The following is a 20,272-nucleotide window of genomic DNA, read 5'->3' as shown; positions in this document are numbered from 1 at the left end:
TACAGCCATTTCTGTTTCTCCTCCCTTCCCTCACTACCAGACATCTCCCTTGTAAGCACAGGCGGGGCGTCCGGTCATTGAGTAGGGTACAGATGAAGGTCTGGAAAATGGGGCATGGGGTGGGGTGGTGGGGGGTGGAATTCAGGACTCCAATTATTAAAATTCTTAAAGATTTATTTGTCAAGAATTCTAAACAGAAGAAGCGCCACATAGGAGGGGTACAGGGTTTGACCTTGGACACAATACTTACTACCTTAATGTTCTTCCATTTCATGATAAAGCAAGTTTCATTTAACAATACTTAATGCACCCAGTTATGACCATACTTTAAAAATAATTTTTAGGGGGGCCTGGGTGGCGCAGTCGGTTAAGCGTCCGACTTCAGCCAGGTCACGATCTTGCGGTCCGGGAGTTCGAGCCCCGCATCAGGCTCTGGGCTGATGGCTCAGAGCTTGGAGCCTGTTTCCAATTCTGTGTCTCCCTCTCTCTCTGCCCCTCCCCCGTTCATGCTCTGTCTCTCTCTGTCCCAAAAATAAATAAAACGTTGAAAAAAAAATTTAAAAATCATTTTTATCAATGTTAAACATATACATAAAATAAGTGTTAAATAGCCCTCGAAGCTTTCTTATGAAAAAGAGAACCACTCTATCTTTTCCCTGTATCTTTTTTTTTTAATGTTTGTTTATTTTTGAGAGAGAGAGTAGGGGTGGGGCAGAGAGAGAGGGAGACACAGAATCCGAAGCAGGCTCCGGGCTCCGAGATGTCAGCACTGAGCCCAACGCAGGTTTCGAACTCATGAACCGAGAGATCGTGACCTGAGCCAACTGAGCCACTTAACCAACACTTAACCAACTGAGCCACCCAGGTGCCCCTCCCCCATACCTTTTAGTTGAGTATTTGCATATTTATCCCACAGATCTGACAACTAGAATATTCCAGGATTAGGCATTATCCATTCACTGTGCGCTACTGAAAAAAGAGGCTCTGGCCCTTTACTCCCTACCCCACCCTTGGGCCTGGAACATCCCTGTCTCCTGTTATCTGAACGCAGTTAGGCTGTAATTTTGGTTAGATCAAAATCCAGTGTCTTTACTTCCAACTAGGCGAATACCACCCACAACCGAGGGAGGTGGTACACTGACGGGTTGTTGCTTCTCATCCAGGTCCCTCACACACCAAGTGTGTTGGGGGCGGTTGTTTAGCTTCTAGGAATCCACCATTAATTCATCCCCCCTCCAATCAGGGATTCAGGCCCAGGAAGACCTGTCTTTGTTGCTTCAGGCTTTGAAAGAATACTCCTTTAATACGACATCAGAGAGTTTCCGACAGGAGAGAGACTGGCCACGTGTGTCCACAAGGCCAGCTCGCTCTGGAAGCCTATCAAAATACCTATTTCGTCATGACTCGAATTGTTCTCACTGCTTTTCTTTACTCATAACCCATTTTTTAAAGAAGTTTAGAAGTGATACTCAGGAGTTCTTCGTGTCTGTGACATCATAGGCCTTCAGCAGAGAATCTGGAAAGTGCTTCTCTGATTTAATACCTTCTGGCCATCCCCCCTCCCCACCACCCCAATGCTGGTCCTTCTCATCTCCACACCAACACACCAGAAGATGGATGACTTCATTTCCCTTTGTTTATAGCATCTTTTATTACGGTATTATTTGGATGCTGCTCCAAAATGAAGAAATAGCCCCAACGAATGCCATCAACCCAGTCATGTGAGAGACTAGACGGGACATGCGTGAGCCCTCTTGTTTTCTCTCGAAATGGAGGCCATCAGAGAGGAATACAATAAACCCTTGTCTGGGGTCTTCCAGGCTGACAGTGTGACAGCATTGCCATCCCCAAATTGAAAATGCCGCACGCCACCGTCGTCCCCTTCATCACTCTGTGCCAGCCTGGCTGGGCAAGTGTCCGGGGCTCCTTGCTGAAACGGACTCAGCACATATGTGGTTTATGGACCCCTGCTTAAAAAATGCAGGTCTTTAAGCCTTAGTAAGTTCGACGTCACCTATAAAACAGTAAGATCCCACATCTTAATAAATATACAGGACGCTCCCAATAACTCTTAGCTTCTGTACACTAGGTATTTCACATTTCCTATGGAGGTGAAGTTTCCTTTTTGGAAGATGTGACTAGCAAATATATTCAAAACCTGGGCCAAGTAGCTGAGTTGGTCTCTGTGTGCTGGTGACATATTGAGCGGGGCAGGGGGTCACGTGCCCCAGGGGTGGCCCCAGCTCCGGAATAAAGATCAATTCGAGCTTCTTAGACCTGATCTCTGATGACCAAGTTTGTTCTTCTATTCGTTGTCTCTTCATCGTACACAGTCTACCATGAGACTCAGAACTTCTCTTTCCACCTGCTTTTTGAGGTTTGATTATGATGCACTCATTTAACATATAGAATTACGACGTGCCAAGAAATAGTATGACCAATCAGTTTTATATTAATGGCCGAAATTATAAAGTGATTGGATTCAAGGGGGGTAGTTCTATGGTTCAGCTGAATATGCACACTATGATTGGCTGAGGAACCCCGACAGTAACTACCCGACCCTGAACGGGATGTGAACAGCCTTACATTTGATGCTAAAAATAGAAATTGTTTTCCAAGACGTTTCAGGGAGCTAATGACTATCACATGCCACATAGGATTCTTGATATTCTGGTGGAAATCATCAGGTAAGAATGGTTACTAAAATCAATCCCGCTTCTGGGTATATATCTGAAGAAACTGAAATCAGGGTCTTAGAGTGATGTCTACACTCCCATGTTTATTGCAGCATTACTCAAAGTAGCCAAGATATGGAGACAAACTACGTGTGCAGCACAGATGGATGGATATGTAAGATGTGGTATGCTGGGTGAAGAGAATATGTAATATACAATACAATGGATAATACACGATATATACTATAACATATACTATTATTCAGACATAAGACGGAAGGGACTGTCCCCATATAGCCAGGCTTTTATGCTTCATGTTATATTATTTGGGTCTTATGAGGCTCTCAAGGCTTATGGCCAGTGATAAAAGTTATCACTGGATAGACTTCATTCTAGAACATTCTATGGCCTTCATTAAGAACAAAGGAGGAACACAATTACTAGGTTGTCAGCCATCCTATATTTAAATCTAATTCTTCTATAGACATACAAAGGCAGTGTCATGATATTCCAGGCAACATGTGAAGGAACATAGATCCGAAGCTTGAAGGTCTTCCCCACGTTCTCCCATGACAAACCTTTCATGTGTATGTCACAAGGTGGTCATGAGGGTCAACTGAAACCATTACGCAAACGCCTGTAAACCATGGGAAGCTATACGAATGTAAGATATTGTTATTACTCTATGGGGAAGCCAAAGTCTAACATGGATATTCTGTCCCATTTCACTTTTCTTGACTCCAAGCCACTGAGAAAGTCCTCAAGCAAAGAACTGACCCAAAACCTGAGTGTTGCTTTCTCTTTATCTCACCAAATGGTTTGGCCCAATATTACCACTTAGAATGGAGATCTCTTATTTGGTCCCTGAAAACTCCCTGCAATAAGGCTAAAGAAAGAGTAAATGATATTTTCTGTACAAAGAGAAGAAAGAGCAAAGGGGAATATTCAGAGGGGACTCTCTCTTGCCACGGTTTAGCTTAGGCCCTCAGAAAATATTTGTTGGTGTAGCTCCTTCAATTCCACTACCGTCGGCTAGTGTTCACTGTGATACCATAAACTTTAAGGGCGGTAATGTCAGCAAAGCCTCATCGAATAACAGCAAGTATGTTTGGGGAGAAAGTTGCTCTACACAGCACCTAGCTTTCGGCACTTCTGAGAGAAGAAGCCAGAGAGAGCAAGCTGGACCGCAGAACAAGCTGGACCACAGAAGCAAATGGTCGGTCGTGACTGAATCGATATTCTGAAGCCTTGTGGAGAAGGAAACAGTGGAGAAGGAGTCAAAACTCCTGTGCAACAATGATCTTCTGAAAACAAAATCCACCATTTTCTTTTTTCTTTTTTCTACTTTAATGTTTATTTATTTTTGAGACAGAGAGAGACAGAGCATGAATGGGGGAGAGTTAGAGAGAGAGGGAGACACAGAATCCAAAGTAGGCTCCAGGCTCTGAGCTGTCGGCACAGAGCCCGACGCAGGGTTTGAACTCATGGACTGTGAGATCATGACCTGAGCTGAAGTCAGATGCTTAACTGACTGAGCCACCCAGGCGCCCCAAAATCCACCATTTTCAGCAACTTGGATGGACCTTGAGGACATTATACTAAGTGAAATGAGTTGTACAGAGAAAGACAAATTCTGCATGATATCACTTCTATGTTGAATCTAAAAAGTACAGACTCAGGATGCCTGGGTGACTCAGACAGTTAAGTGTCTGACTCTTGATTTCGGCTCAGTTCAGGATCTCACAGTTTTGTGGGTTGGAGCCCCACATCGGGCTCTGCACTGACCCTGCAGAGTCTGCTTGGGATTCTCTCTCTCTCTCTCTCTCTCTCTCTCTGCCCCTCCCCTGTTCATGCTCTCTCTGTCTCTCTCAAAATAAATACATTATTTTTAAAAATTATTAAAAAAATACAAAAATACAAAAGAGCAACATAGATATTGTGGTGATTGGAGAGATGGGTAAAATGGGGAGATATGAAAGGGTGCCGACTTCCGGTTATGAGGTTAACAAGTCTGGGGATCTATGGATAACATGGCGATTATAGCTACTCACATTGTATCACATAACTGAAGTGGCTAAGAAAGTAGATCTTAGATGTTCTCACCTCAAGACAGAAGTGGTAGCTATGTGATGGGATGGAGGCAGTAGTTTAATAGTACTGTTATTATTTTTCAATAATAAACGTATCACATCAACATGAGGTGCCCGTTAAACTTATACAAAGTTATGTTAGTTACTTCCGGAAAAAAAAAATAAAGCTGGAAAAACATAAAAATCAATAAAGGAAACGGTTGATGCAAGGAAAAAACGTAAATAAATGGTCAAGCACAACTAAGAAAAATAAATCAAGAATGCTTACTAAAGCAATATTACACAATTCTCTAGATATGTTCCCCCACGTACTCTCTATCCCAGTCAACACTGAAAGAACCATTCACTTAATGTCTAGGAGGCACCTACAGAAATGGGCCCTCCCACCTGAATCGGCTTTTTGGTCATTCAGGCCACCGTCACCTCAGCCTTGGTTCAAAGAATCAAAGCATGAATGTCATGGAAGTTTGTCTATTTCTATGCCTGCTTCCACCAACACACGGGAAGTTTGTCGTGTTTACTTTATATTACCGATCTTACTTATTTATTTATTTTTTGGTGAGTGGATACATCATATTGATCAATTCACAAATAAGTACATTCTGAGGGACTCTGCATAAGTTTGGGGAACACCTTTCGGTGGTTAAGAGGGGCTCTGTGTATTGCTGTTCATTTTTCCTTTGAAAAACACTACAATATCTGTATTCCATAGGTTGAAGGCAAAATAAATGGTGACAATTCAAGCAAAATTTTGATAGCATATGCTCAGCCCAAAGGAAGAAAATTACCCTTAAAGTCATTTTATGAATAGCTGAAGATATGAACTAAATGTATTCTCATCTGGAATACGCACGGTTTTCGTATGCATTTATCAAGTTCTCTTCCAGCAACGAAGGGTGTCTTGCTGAGACAGAAAGCCATTCTGCACAAAACAAATAAGGAAGAAATGCAGTCTGGCCTGCAAAGGGCCAAAGCACTCAAGCTTGTGCACAGCAGGAGGTCTGTGATCCCCGACCCCTGGGGCAAAGAGAACATAGATTGATGGGAAGTCCTGGAAATGAGCTCTATGGGACCCAGTAAGGAAGACAAGTAAAAACGAGATGATGGAGTCAAAAGTCTGGGTCCACAGGATGACTTCTGCTTCTAACCAAGATGGAGTAACAGAAGTGGGATTAACCTTCTCGCCAAAAAATAACTGAAAAAATGTATGAAACAACAGTGCTTAAAACACTGGACACCAGGTAGTGAAGGACAGTGATTGCCAAGTGATGGGAAACATGAGGGAAGCCTCCCTACTGGCCCAGCCTACAACCTTGATGAGGTCTCCAGGCCGTGGTGGAGGAAGGAGAAGCCCAGGCACACAGATGAGGGATTGAGGAGACAAAGCTGAGAGCTGGAGGAAGCCAAAAGGCTGGGGTTCTCAGAAGGAGAGAGATGCACAATGAAAACTCCAGTATTATGCAGAGATCCCACCTCAAGTACTCAGGTGGGTACAAATCAGTGAACGCATGTGAGGAAACCACACGGGTGGGGAAAGACCCACCTGCAAGGATCAAAGGGAACAGAGTACATCACTCACACAGGGCCAGACATAGTGTTCGCTCCTCGGAGCAAGAGTGGACAACCTTACGATTCCCTGGGCATCCGTTAGAGTAGCAAGCAGGGTCTTGCCTCCACAGTGGGAAAAATCACCCCAAACTCTGTTCTGATCTCAACAAACGAAGCCAAGAAAAAGCCAAATGATCATATTGGTTTCAAGTAACTTGATCATGTCCTAGAGGAGAGCATAATTTCAGGAACACAGAAGTGTCCCATACACAACAAGGAAAAAAAAATCACAATGCCTTGCACCTAATTTATAATGATCAGATACACAAGGAAGCTGCTGAAAAACACAAGCTATTATGAGGCGAAAGATCGGTCAATGGACATTGGCACAGAAATGACACAGATGACAGAATTTGTAGTCAAGAACATTAAAAAAGTTATGATAACTGTATTTCATGTGTTCAAGAAGCTAGAAGTAAGACTGAACATGTGAAGCAGAGACACAGAATATAAAAAGAAGAAATAAACTCAACTACACACACCATTTCCAGGAACATGAAAAGGAGGGATCACATCTCAAGTCATTCTCGGGTTGACTTTAATCTGATATCAGAACCAGACAAAGACATTACAAGAAATGAGAACTACAGGTGAATATGTCACATGAACTTAGATGCAAAAATTCTTGATGATATTTTAATAAAAAAACCTCTAAACTGCATAAAAAGGTTATTTCTCAGGATTAAGTGGTAATGATGTCAGGCATGCAAGGTTGCATTAACATTTGACATGTGATCACTGTAATTCACCATTTATTAACAGTCTAGAAAGTAAACCTATAAGATCATGTCAAAAGACGCGAATATATCACTTAATAAGATCCAACATTCATGCCATATAGGAACTCTCCAACAACTATGAAAGTAAATAAATTTCCCACATCTGATAAAGGACATGTATTAAAAATATACAAAAGTGACATCTTACTTAATGGTTAAAGCCTGCATGCTTTCTTACTAAGATCAGAAACAAGGCAAGGATATTTGCCTCTACCACTTCTAGTCAATTTTATACTGACAATTCTACTTTGTACAGCTAGGAAACAAAAAGAATTACACTTCATCTATAACGGAAAAAAAGAAGTAACTTTCTCTTTGTACACAAACATTGTGATTGCGTATGTAAAAAATACTGCAGAACCTACCATGAAGCTACTAGAAGTAACATTAATTTATCAAGGTGTCAGAATACAGGATCAATAGAAAATATTAATTTCATTCCTATGTACTAGCAATGGGCAATCAGAAATTAAAAGAACGCCATTTACAGGTGCACTGGGTGGTTCAGTTGGTTAAACGTCAGACTTCGACTCAGGTCATGATCTTACGGTTCGTGGGTTCCAGCCCCACGTCAGGCTCTGTGCTGACAGCTCAGAGCCTGGAACCTGCTTCAGATTCTGTGTCTCCTTTTCTCTCTGCTCCTCTCTCTCTCTCTCTCTCTCTCTCTCTCTCTCTCTCAAAAATAAACATTAAAGAAATTTTAAAAAAAGAATGCCATTTACAGTAGCATCAAAAACATGAAACACTTAGAATAGAGCTCACAAATTATGTCCATGACTTGTACACTAAAGGAAACCAAATCCCCTAAGTGATGTACCAAATCAATGCAATCTTAATCACAATTCTAGAAGACTTTTGGGGTGGGGGGAGGTAAAAATTGACAAGCTGGTTCTAAAATTCATACAGAAATAAAAAGTATCTAGAACACTGAAAACACTTTGGGAAGGAAGAACAAAGCTGGAGGACTTCAACTTGACTTGAAGCCTCATAGAACTACAATAATCAACATGCCATGACGTAAGGATCAAGATAGAACACTAAGCAAAGGAATTCGGCACTGGAAAGTCCAGAAATAGGCTTGCATGTGTATAAATTATTCAGTTTTGATAAGGGAGCAAAAGCAATTAAACCTCCATATGTGAAAAGAAGACCTTTAACCAATAACTTGCTCTCCCTTTGATAATAAACTCCAATGGCTCATAGACCAATCATCTAAGACCATAAAACTTCTACAAGAAAACCTAGAAGAATCCCTCTGTGGGCTTCGGTTAAGCAAAGATTTCCTAGCTACAATGCCAAAAACATCACTCCTGTAAAACAAACAATGACAATTTGAATCATTCAAAATCAAGAACTTCTGTTCTGGAAGAGACACCGTGAAGAGAAAGAGACGCAAGCCACACACCGAGAGAGAATATTTGCAAATCAAATCAAAGATTCATACCCATTACATATTTAAAAAATGAAAATTCAACATTAAAAAAAGTTAATATAAAAATTGCCAAGTGATATGGGGCGCCTGGGTGGCTCAGTCGGTTAAGCGTCCGACTTCAGCTCAGGTCACGATCTCGCGGTCCGTGAGTTCGAGCCCTGCGTCGGGCTCTGGGCTGATGGCTCAGAGCCTGGAGCCTGCTTCGGATTCTGTGCCTCCCTCTCTCTCTGCCCCTCCCCCGTTCATGCTCTGTCTCTCTCTGTCTCAAAAATAAACGTTAAAAAAAAAATTAAAAAAAAAATTGCCAAGTGATAGAAATAGACATTTCACAAGATTAGATAGATAGATGACCAAAAGAGCATATATAAAGATGCTCGACACCATTTGTTGGAAAAAAAGGAAAATTAAAACCATAAGGAAACCACCACACACCATTAGAATGGCTAAATTAATCACAAACCCCAAACCTGACATCAACGCTGGTGAGCTCACAGAGCACCAGGACCCCCTCTCTTACCCCGCTGCTAGAAATGTAAAATGGCACCATCCCTTTGAAACCATCTGACGCCTTCCTAAAAAATTAAACATACACTTACCATGTGACCTTGCCATCTTCTTCCCAGACATTTACCCAAGAGAAAAGAAAGCAGATGTCCACACAAATGCTGGCACACAAATATTCTTAAAAGCCTTCTTGGTGATAGCCCAAAAGAGAAACAACCCACATGTCTGTCAGCAGGTGACTATCGAAACAGATCGTCTTCTATCCAGACAATGGACTGTTCCTCAGCAGTAAGAAGAAACGAACTGTTGACGCATATGGCATAGAGGGATCTGAAAATCGTGCCCAGTGACAGAAGCCAGCAGGATGAGTGACACTGTATAATTCCATTCACGTAAAATGATGGAAAATGAGGGGCGCCTGGGTGGCGCAGTCGGTTAAGCATCCGACTTCAGCCAGGTCACGATCTCGCGGTCCGTGAGTTCGAGCCCCGCGTCAGGCTCTGGGCTGATGGCTCAGAGCCTGGAGCCTGTTTCCGATTCTGTGTCTCCCTCTCTCTCTGCCCCTCGCCCGTTCATGCTCTGTCTCTCTCTGTCCCCAAAATAAATAAACGTTGAAAAAAAAATGATGGAAAATGAAAACTGTGAAGTCAGAAAGACCAGCGGTTACCTGGGATGAGTGAGGTGTAGGCAAGGCAGGGCTGCAGAAAGGGAAGGAGGAAACTTGGAGGTTGACAGACATGTTCATTGTCTTGCCGGTGTCAATGGTTTCGCGGATGTGCACAGTTACCAAAACTTGTCAAATTTTATACTCAAACGTGCAGTGTATCATATGCCAACCGTGCCTCAAGAAAACAATTAAAAATGATATGTCCACGGAAAAACAAATCTCTTTCTTTTTTTTTTTTTTAATTTTTTTTTTCAACGTTTATTTATTTTTGGGACAGAGAGAGACAGAGCATGAACAGGGGAGGGGCAGAGAGAGAGGGAGACACAGAATCGGAAACAGGCTCCAGGCTCTGAGCCATCAGCCCAGAGCCTGACGCGGGGCTTGAACTCACGGACCGCGAGATCGTGACCTGGCTGAAGTCGGACGCTTAACCGACTGCGCCACCCAGGCGCCCCAAACAAATCTCTTTCTTTTTTTTTTTTTTTTTTTTTTTAACGTTTATTTATTTTTGGGACAGAGAGAGACAGAGCATGAACGGGGGAGGGGCAGAGAGAGAGGGAGGCACAGAATCGGAAGCAGGCTCCAGGCTCTGAGCCATCAGCCCAGAGCCCGACGCGGGGCTCGAACTCACAGACCGCGAGATCGTGACCTGGCTGAAGTCGGACGCTTAACCGACTGCGCCACCCAGGCGCCCCAACAAATCTCTTTCTAATAAATGGTGGTTACCTTGCCGGTTAGAAGAGATATTCAAAACCCATTGCGCTTAGACATACTTGCACACATTAAAATTACAGCTCTATTTTTTTTCATAACATTCATGCTGGAGCACTGGCGACTGAAATGCTTTATAAATGCAGAATGTGCACTATTCAGCCCCAATTGCCCATCATATATGCCTGCGAAATGCTACTTTCTATCCATAGCCAATGTGGCCACTACCTGTTAAAGCCTATATATGCACATGTATCAACTGCATGTTATTATCACCTTATTTTCCTTATAATAAGTTTCTTTAACTGCAGTGCATTTTCATGCTGGTATGGGCTTTTGAACACGAAGGAGTTCAAGTCATCTTCCATGGCATTTAGAGAAGTTTTTGAATCACAGGATGGCTTGGTGGAAGACGAACTCAGCCCCAAGGTCAGCTTCTTATTGTCCAACCTTCCGCAAATCTGTAAACACTTGGAAAATGTCTTAGTGTATTCGGGCTGCTATAACAAAACACCACAGACTGGTTCAACAGAAATGTATTTCCCCCAGTTCTGGAGCCTGGGAGCCTAATGTTAAGGGTTAGCATGGTTGGGCGAGGGCCTTCTTCTGGGTCACAAACTTGTCTTTGTGTTCTCACGTGGCAGAAGGGGTGAGCTCACTGGGTACAATTTTATAAGGACACTAATCCCATCCATGAGGGTTCCACCTTCATGACCTAATCACCCCCAATGGCCTCACCTCCTAATGCCATCACTTGGGAATTAGGTTTTCAACGCACGAATTCGGAGGGAGGTGGGGGTGTGGGACCCAAACAGTCAACCTGTAAAACATATCCCAGCGAGTACCAAATCAGGGGTTACCAAGATGATCTCAAAATCCTAAACACATTTTGGAATCCATCGTCTTGCTTTGGATTAGCTCACTGACCCAAAATAATATTCAGCACATACACCTAAATCTGTTTCACAGAAGGTGACAAGATTTGATACTCAAGGCTACATGTCTACACCAGCTACTCTGAAAAGGCTGAGGAATTAGAGATGTGTATGAATATTCCTGATTTCTTTCCATTATCATTACTAGTCATTACAGGCTCATTGAAATAAAATGGAAACTTTTTTTAAATGTGAAAGTGACATGATAATGTGAGTATTTTAAAGTAGGAAATTCCACTGTTCCAAGTACCTGCTTGCCTGTCAGTGGGCTTCCTCTGAGTTAGCCACAGTTCTATAAACCTTTACTGTACCAGCTGTTGGCATGGGGTCTCCCCGGCCCGTATGTTTCTCAAGGGTAAAGCCTGGGGTTGATGTAACTTTCACCCTCACTGGGTGACTGGCACCATCATTGGCTCTAACGGGGGAGAGGACTGGGCTGAACATCTCAGGGGCTTTCAAATGGGTGCATTCGCTTTCAACAAATGGTCATCCCAAGTGTTTTTTTCTTTTCTTCTCTTTTCTTTTTTTAAGCACGGAAAAGCAAGCAAATACTCCTCTGCTGTCTTACTAAAAAAGATAAGTGTTTGTGTGCGTGTTAGATTATATATGTGTGTACATATATAAAAACGGAGCTGGCTTTCCCCCTTACGCATTATTTTAGGCATTCTTTTTTATAACACAGTAGAAAGCCCAAGAGAATAAGAAAACCAGCGCTGTCGTTGGAAATCTTTATTATAGAGGCTGTGATTTGTGGGCACTCTATAAACTTACATCTCAAATGAGAAGATCCATTTATTTATTTTATTCTCTCACTAGAATGCCTTTAAATTCGTAGTCTCTGAGAGTGAACATCAAAAATTCAGACAGCTTTTTTTTTTTTTGGCAAATACTGTGCAATGAGAGGAAAAACTACTTTTAGCTGGAAGTGAAAACCTATCATCGGGGGAAATGTTTCCTTCCCAACTCGACAACTGAAATGGGTGACCTTGAGCAAAGGAGCCCACCCTTTCCTTCCATCCCTCCGCTTTTTGCTGTAACACCTGCTATCTGCTTATTCACTTGGCAAAAATTCCTAAAGATATCTTACAAAGATCCCGAGCGCTCAGTTCTCCTGTGCATTTCTTCAGACATGTAGGATTGTATCTTCGGGCCCCTGAGGAGAGTTGTCCTACTTGAAGGCTTAGGAACAGTTGGTCTGTTTCCCATTAGTCACCTGTACCCTGACACCTTGATTACGGTACAGCTATGATCTTAAGAGGACTGTGACAGCAAGCACCCCAAATTCCCATCACCTGGGTGTCATGCCCTGTGCAATGCCCTCCCCATGAACGTGGCTGGGTCTTGGGGAAGATGATAGCTTTGTGGCTCTCTTGATGAGATTCCTCCTAATCTAAGACTTCCTTGTAGGGGACAATAGAGAGATTGTCCTGCTGGCTTTGAAGAAGGTAGCTGCCATGCTGTGAGGGGGAATGTGGCTGGGACTTAACAATGTCCTCCAGCCAATAGCCAGAACGAAAATGAGGATCTCAGTCTCCAAACTGCAAGGAACTAAATTCTACAAACAACCAGAGAGTCTGAAAGAGGCCTCCGAGCCTTGAAAATGTTTGCAGCTCTTGATTTCAACCTGCAACTCTGAGCAGTGGAGCTGGTTAAACTGGGCCCAGACTGCCCTCCCAAGGAACGGTGGCATAATTAATTATGCTGATTTAAGCCACTAAATTGGTGCTCATTTGTTACACAGCAACAGAAAACTAACACACACTTACGTAGTTATATGTTTGTTATTTGTACATAAGGGGGAATCTATTCCATGACCTGCCTTTTTTCTAATATTCCAAGGATTCAATGTAATAGACAATTCAAATGAAGTTGACTTTTCTTATCTCCAGCCTCTTAATCTGGTCTCTCTTGGGCAAAAAGATGAAAGGATTGGATTCCTTCATGGAAAACTCATTATCTTCCTCCCATGATCTTCCAATTCTTTCTAATGAGAAAGTTTTGGCTAAAAATTTAAAAAAAGTGACCATTACTTATTATTAATAACACCTAGGAAAGTCAAGGTATTAATGAGAGGCCTACAGATTATCTACTAAGGTTGAGGTTGGTTGTTACAATTCATGTCTTATTAAAGATGCCAAGACCATCCAGAGTCAATTTTTAAAATTTAGTTTTACAGAATAGTGACAATACACACGTGTTGACAATCAAATTGTACTTCAACTTCACCAGTTTCACTAAAGCTGTAGATTTAATGGAAATCCACTATGCTTGACTGAAATATATTGGGTTAATGCCTTTTTCTTTAAGGACACAAGCAGAATTTAAAATGGCGTTGTATTCATTTCCCTCGAGTGTGTCTCAGTGGGATGCGGACAGGTGCCACCGAGCAGGCATCTGTTGTCAGGAAAGAGAGAAGCCATGGGTTCAACAAAGTTAAATGGGGTTTCTTCAAACCAGGAGTGGTCAGAGCTCGTTTTAGGGAACTGAACGAGACAGCACATTGGCAAACGCTGTCGGGGAGGAAGCCAGCTGGAATCACAAAAGTTCTCAAAGGTGAGAGCAATTTCATTGTTTATGACTGATTCTACAATCGACATCACTCATTCAAAACTGAAAATACGTGTATCATACGACTTATATGAGTCACCCCTCTCCTGCCAAACCTAACGGGGATTGGAAAGATTGAGGATGGAGTCTTATGTTCATAAAACCCTTAGCCCATTTGACTCCATGTTTGAATAGGGAAAGCCGTCTAAAATATCCCCTTCCTTCAAGACTGTTGGTGGGTGGCTTTCCAGTGAGCTTATGATGCAGAGGGAGCTGGCACGTCAGTAGTCATGCTTCTCAAGCAATTTCTTTGCTGAGTTTATTCATACGTGGGCTGGTCAGTTCTTACCGGGAAAGTCTCTTCACTTCCAAGTTTCCTGTGTGATAATCAGGAGAGGCCACCAGCTCCATCCAGCGGGCCTATTCCCTTCAGTCCCTTAAACTAGCACTTCAGCTAGAAACATATTGTCATGATTTGGGAATATTAATGAGGTAATATGTTCACAGCGGTTATCAGTGAACCTGGCATGGGGGGCATCTTTAGTCTGCACAGAGACCTGGGAATGAAGACGGAAAGCAGAACATGAAAATAGCAGGGGATCTCCAGGGGCGCCTGGGTGGCTCAGTTGGTTAAGCACCGGGCTCTTGATTTCGGGTCAGGTCACGATCTCACGGTATGTGAGATGGTGCCCAGCCTCAGGCTCCGTTGGTCAGAATACGGAACATGAAAATATTAGAGGCGCTCCAAAGTTGGTCACTAGCCATCTTGAGAAATCATCCTTTCTCAGTGCAGATGGCCACAATAACCCATAACTCTCCCAGCCAAGTCACGCTCAGGGGAATGGATTTCTCTAACTGGTAAAACAAGTTTAAATCTAACTTCCATCCAACTTTCCATGCATATGTATCATTTGACTCCCTCTGTAATGTGATCATCTAGTGGAAAAGTTTCTTCCAAATTTGCTCTTATCTGCGTTTACATAAAGCTGGCTTTTAATCAGTTCATGTTCCTTAAATAATCAGCTAAGATTTCATGCTCTAAAAACTAGTAATAAGAACATTCGTTTAATCTAAAACCCTCACATCATGAGTGATATATTTGGAACATTCACTGCTATGGCCAAAGCCCTTCTGCCATTTCATCTCACCAGTATGGGAACAGTTAGAACTCTTGGGTGTTGCGGCTTTCCAACCTGGGATCCCATCATTAATGGGTCCGGGAAACAGAAAACATGTTTTATCAGCATCTTTTGCTGATAATTTAAATCACAAGGGACTGCATTTTTTTTTTCTCTTCTTTTGGCCAATTTACTGTGGGAGAATAATTAATTCCTCAAATAAAGATCCTTAAATGACTTTCATTTTATAATTCAGATGGTTTAATTAGATTCCTGTTACCTTCTGACTATTTCCTGCCAGAACTTATGGTTAATGACCTAAATATCTTAAACCAAACATTTATAACAACATTTATATTTTTGAAATGAAGGGTCACAGTAATATTGCCCAAATGACATTTTCAACTAAGAACATAGTTATGAAAATAGAAGTATCATGTTATTCATCCATCCATCCATCCACTCATCCATTCATCCATCTCTCAAAAATCACTGTTGGGGCAGTTAGTTACACCACATGCTAAGCTACGTCTTCAGGATTTCAGATGTTAGCAGTGAAAATAAACAGAGGACGTCCAAAGGAGACATGTAGGATTATACACCCACACCAACTACGGGTCATGGGAGTTTACATGCAGCAGGAACTAACCAGAAATCACACAAGCATCTCGTAACTAAAGGCAGTGTGGTCAGTCCCACGGGCCACTCAGCGTGAGATTCTGCGTGGGATTCTGCGTCGGACCGACTAGTCTCATCCTAAGGGTGCCGGCCTCGCAACCACAGCACCAGACGAGGGATGCACTCAATGCTCTAGTTGCCTTGAGCAACCAATTCTGGCTAAATTACTCATGCCTTCATGCTATAATGTCACTACTGACACAAAACAAAATGAAAACTCAAATGCAATCTTAGCTACTCGAAGAAAAGTTTCAAGTCTTTATCAGAGAAAATAAAAAGATCCACTAGTTGAAAAAGTTGTCAAAATACTGGGTATTTGTCCTCATTTTTTTTCTTAATACGGTTAAAAGTTTTTGTGCCCCAGTTTTATAAATGTTCAAAATATATGCACAGGGTCCTACAGTAATCCTAATGAAAAGAGTAAAGTGTTAGGAGGGCCTGTCCAGGACATGCGGCAACAATTGATGGCTGCTTTCATACCAAGACCTGCTTTCATTCCAAGACCCACGGCCTGGGTGGGTTCTCTGTCCTCCATCATTGTTCTATTGCTTTTCCTCTCAAAGCTGGGGGCGGTATTAACAAGAAGCCCCCCAGTGTCCCAGCGAAAGAGATGCATTTCCAATCTGAGGATAAAAGCCTTGTCCTTTCCTGCTAGAATCACCATCCTAGTTCAGTAATATAAATATACAGTGGCTTTAATATGATCTTTCCCAACTAAACTATCACAAAAGTGAATATTCTGTCTAAATGAAGCGACAACATCATAAGACAGTCATTTGTCTATGGCCGCTGTTTGATAGATTCATTTCTAAGATTTATAACTTTGTCTCTCAGATCTTAATTTAATGACTTAGTGATTTCTTAGGGGCTATAATTAAATCTACTTATTACTGACAATACCACTGATGGAGTACATTTTCTTTCTTTCTTTCTTTCTTTCTTTCTTTCTTTCTTTCTAACCACAGCCAAAAAAACATTTCTTGCATCTACTTTTTTGTTGGTGTTATTGTCTATAACCTAAGTTTTAGGCCACAATTCTGCTACTTTATGCCCCACTTTTCATGAGTTTCTCTCTAATTCCATCTCTGTGACAGTGTGGACAAGAGAAGATCAAGCCTATTTGAGTAGGGATCAAGAGAATATTAACACTTTGTTGGGGCGCCTGGGCGGTTCAGTCAATTAAGTGACCATCTCTTGGTTTCAGCTCAGGTCATGATCTCACAGCGTGTGACTTCGAGCCCCACATCGAGCTGTGTGCTGACAGTGTGGAGCCTGCTTCGGATTCTCTCTCTCTCCCTGCCCGTCCCCCCACTCACTCTCTCTGTCTCTTTCAAAATAAATAAATTGATTTAAAAAATTAAAAAAAAAAAAAGACATTCCAAGGACAGAGTCTTTGCCACAAGGCTGGACAGCAAAATCCCTGTGTTTTTTCCTGCTTCCTAAACCTGGCCTTGATCTTGGCCACTAGGTTTAATGTGGCCATTTTCCCACAAACAGGGACTTCAGTGGGATTAAATATTCAAGATGTTGAAACCAAACTTACAAGGTAAACTTAAACATTTCTAGACTCGAATATACTTAACACATGGCAATGATACAAAACTGTTTATTAATCTGGAAGTTTCCTATAAAAAGTAACTGTCCAAATCAATGTTTGAAGACTAAACAGGACTGTGGATTTTCATCTACTTAAATATGATGAGAAAATTATTCTGCTGTAAATTCCTAAAATATAAAATGCTGATTGGATCGTGGAGTGGGTAAACTCCCAAATCCATATTTCTAACCACAAGTATTTCTAACCACAAGTATCCTAATGCATGCCGCATATCCATTTCCTAGTTTTTAGCCATACAAACCTTTCCCCCTTTTTTTTAAATTTATTTATTTATTTATTTATTTTTTTTTTTCAACGTTTTTTGTTTATTTTTGGGACAGAGAGAGACAGAGCATGAACGGGGGAGGGGCAGAGAGAGAGGGAAACACAGAATCGGAAACAGGCTCCAGGCTCTGAGCCATCAGCCCAGAGCCCAACGCGGGGCTCGAACTCATGGACCGCGAGATCGTGACCTGGCTGAAGTCGGACGTTCAACTGACTGCGCCACCCAGGCGCCCCCCTTTCCCCTTTTTTGACACTATATAAAATATAAAGACTTTTACAGGGCATAAATATATTTTATATGAAAATATAAAACCTCATGATGGGAGGTCACTTATTTGGAAGCTACTTGAAAGTTATCTGAACCAACAAATGGAGTTACAACTGTCTCATTCTAGAAGGTTGCTTCTTTAATAACGAGTGTTTCTTATTCAAAGCCATCTTTCATGCCTATGGAGAATGCCCCAGTTAAAATATTTAGGATTCTGTACTGTGGGTAACTTTAAAATTCATTTTTCTATTCTAGGAGACATTGCAAAATTTAAGCAAGAATATTGACTTCTCTGTGCTTCAATTTCTATTCATTTAGGCAAAAAATTCTATAGGTTGGCAGAATAGAAATGTCTGCTCTCCCTAAACATGACTAAAGTATCTCTAAGTTGCTGAATTTTCTTACAAATATAAGTACACAGAAAAAGAAAATAAGTGATCCGTTAGGGTAAATGTAGACATATGAGTTTTCTCTTTTACTGCAACAGGAATAACTTTAGTTTTCTTCTTTTTGAGCATTCCTCAGTATTAAAGGTTAGTTGGCTTTACTGCTCGATGAAATGTCCTGATCCATGTTTCGACAGAACATGTGAGGCAGGGGAGAGAGATGTGAGGCTTGTCCACACACATGGACAGGCAAGAATGACATCAGCAGGTGGAAGCCGAAATATTATCATAATTAAGATAGAGCTACAGATATAATATCTATAATTCCATAAAACTGCAACCAAATTAGTATGCAAGGCGATTCTAGTGTAAGAGATTTTATCCAGTGATTGGAACTGCCCCCCCAGGACACAGAATCATCAGTGTTAATTGCATTTCTGTGGTTCCACGTTACCCAAAGTTAAAAGCCAAAGTCCCCAGCTTTCGAAGTATTCAGAAACTCAGGCCAACCGCCTTGTCCCAACCCCCCGGCCCTGTGATCTGTCTTGAGGACCCAGCAGCATACGTTGTGGCTTCAGGCCCCTACGCCTTTGCTGCTGCCGCCTTCCCTGTAAGATGCTATTCTCCTAAATTTACCTGAAAATACTACTCTCTCCTTGGTGCAACCACTACACCCTACCTTGGAAAGTGACGGACGAAGGACGCAGAACACGATGACCTGTGTGTCAGCACAGGGGGCTCTCTAATAGACTGTGAGATTTGTGAAGAGGGGGCTACCTATTTCTCGTTTTCCCCTTCCTCGCCCCACAAGGACACCTGTCATTTGTCACACACGGGTGCTCAGCCAGCATCGGACCTCCCAGCACCCCCTCAGTCAAACATGGCACTAACGGGCTCTACACATCAGGAAACAGGACAGTACCTGGGATTCGTTTTGATAACTTTTCCTCACTGGTGTCCCAAATCTTTAGAAATACTGGTGAACCTTCCAACCAATCAATAACATACAGACAGGTAATGATCGAGTGGCTATGGTTCCAGTGAGACAGGGGCCAGGAGCCCACCCAGCCAAGCACCCCTACCCCATTGCCACCTGCTGGGGCTCAGTACGGTGCCATTTGCCAAACACAGCAATGAGTGAATGTCACCCTCCATCTAATGACCAGTCATTAACTCATAGTGTCTGACCTTCGAGACACAAGTAAGAGAGCCGGCAAGAATACTTGGGATTAATTATTTCTATCCCTGACCTTACAACTTTTAATCTTTCTGCCTTGTTACACCGAATCGCCTGTGATCTCCAGTAGAATAGTGAATGCTGGCAGGGCTGACAGGAGTTCTTAGCTTTTTCTTGACTTTAATGGAAAAGCTTCTAATCTCTCACCACATAGTACGATGATATTTGCTATAACATTTTCATAGGTATTCTTTAGGTTATGGTTCTCCCGGAAGGTTAAAGCAGCTCTCATCCACGCTGTGTTGACTTTTATTTTAACTATTATGAGTGAATGCTGGATTTCATCAAACATTTCTTCTGCATCTAGAGAAATGGTTGTAACATTGTCCGTTAATCTTCATAACGTAAAATGTCTTATTTACTAGATTCCCCACTTGATCACTGTCATATCCTGAAGACGCACATATGCGTATCAGTGAAATGTAAATATTTACACAGGTATAATTTATATTTACACTTAAAGCCTGACGAACTGACATTGGACAAGAAGGTACAGTAGGCAGGTCACACAAAGGAAGATCCTGGCCGAGGGGGTGGGTGAGGGCTGAAATTCCACCCACATCCTCTCCTAAGCCATGAGCTTTGGCCCAGAGCTGTCTATACTTAGAGGAAGAGGCATGGTTCTTTCCATAAAAATGTACTGGCTGCCGGCCAAAACCCGGGCTGTGGCGCCGTGACCCCCAGAAGGGGAAACGTGCTCAGATTCACACAAAGGCACCTTCCAAGTGAGTGGCGATCCTGGCTCTCAACCATTT

General features: G+C 42.2%; 1 protein-coding gene across 9 annotated transcripts in view; it reads right to left on the bottom strand.

The window, feature by feature from the left end:
- The window catches only part of SEMA5A (semaphorin 5A), a 483,514-nt gene that overhangs the window by 30,240 nt on the left and 433,002 nt on the right, over positions 1-20,272 (bottom strand). The gene's annotated exons all lie outside the window — the stretch shown is intronic.

This window comes from Felis catus, chromosome A1 (genome assembly GCF_018350175.1).
Source record: "Felis catus isolate Fca126 chromosome A1, F.catus_Fca126_mat1.0, whole genome shotgun sequence".
In the NCBI taxonomy this organism is placed as follows: Eukaryota; Metazoa; Chordata; class Mammalia; order Carnivora; family Felidae; genus Felis; species Felis catus.
Note: the sequence above shows the minus strand (reverse complement) of the source record. Positions and strands in the feature narration are given on the sequence as shown.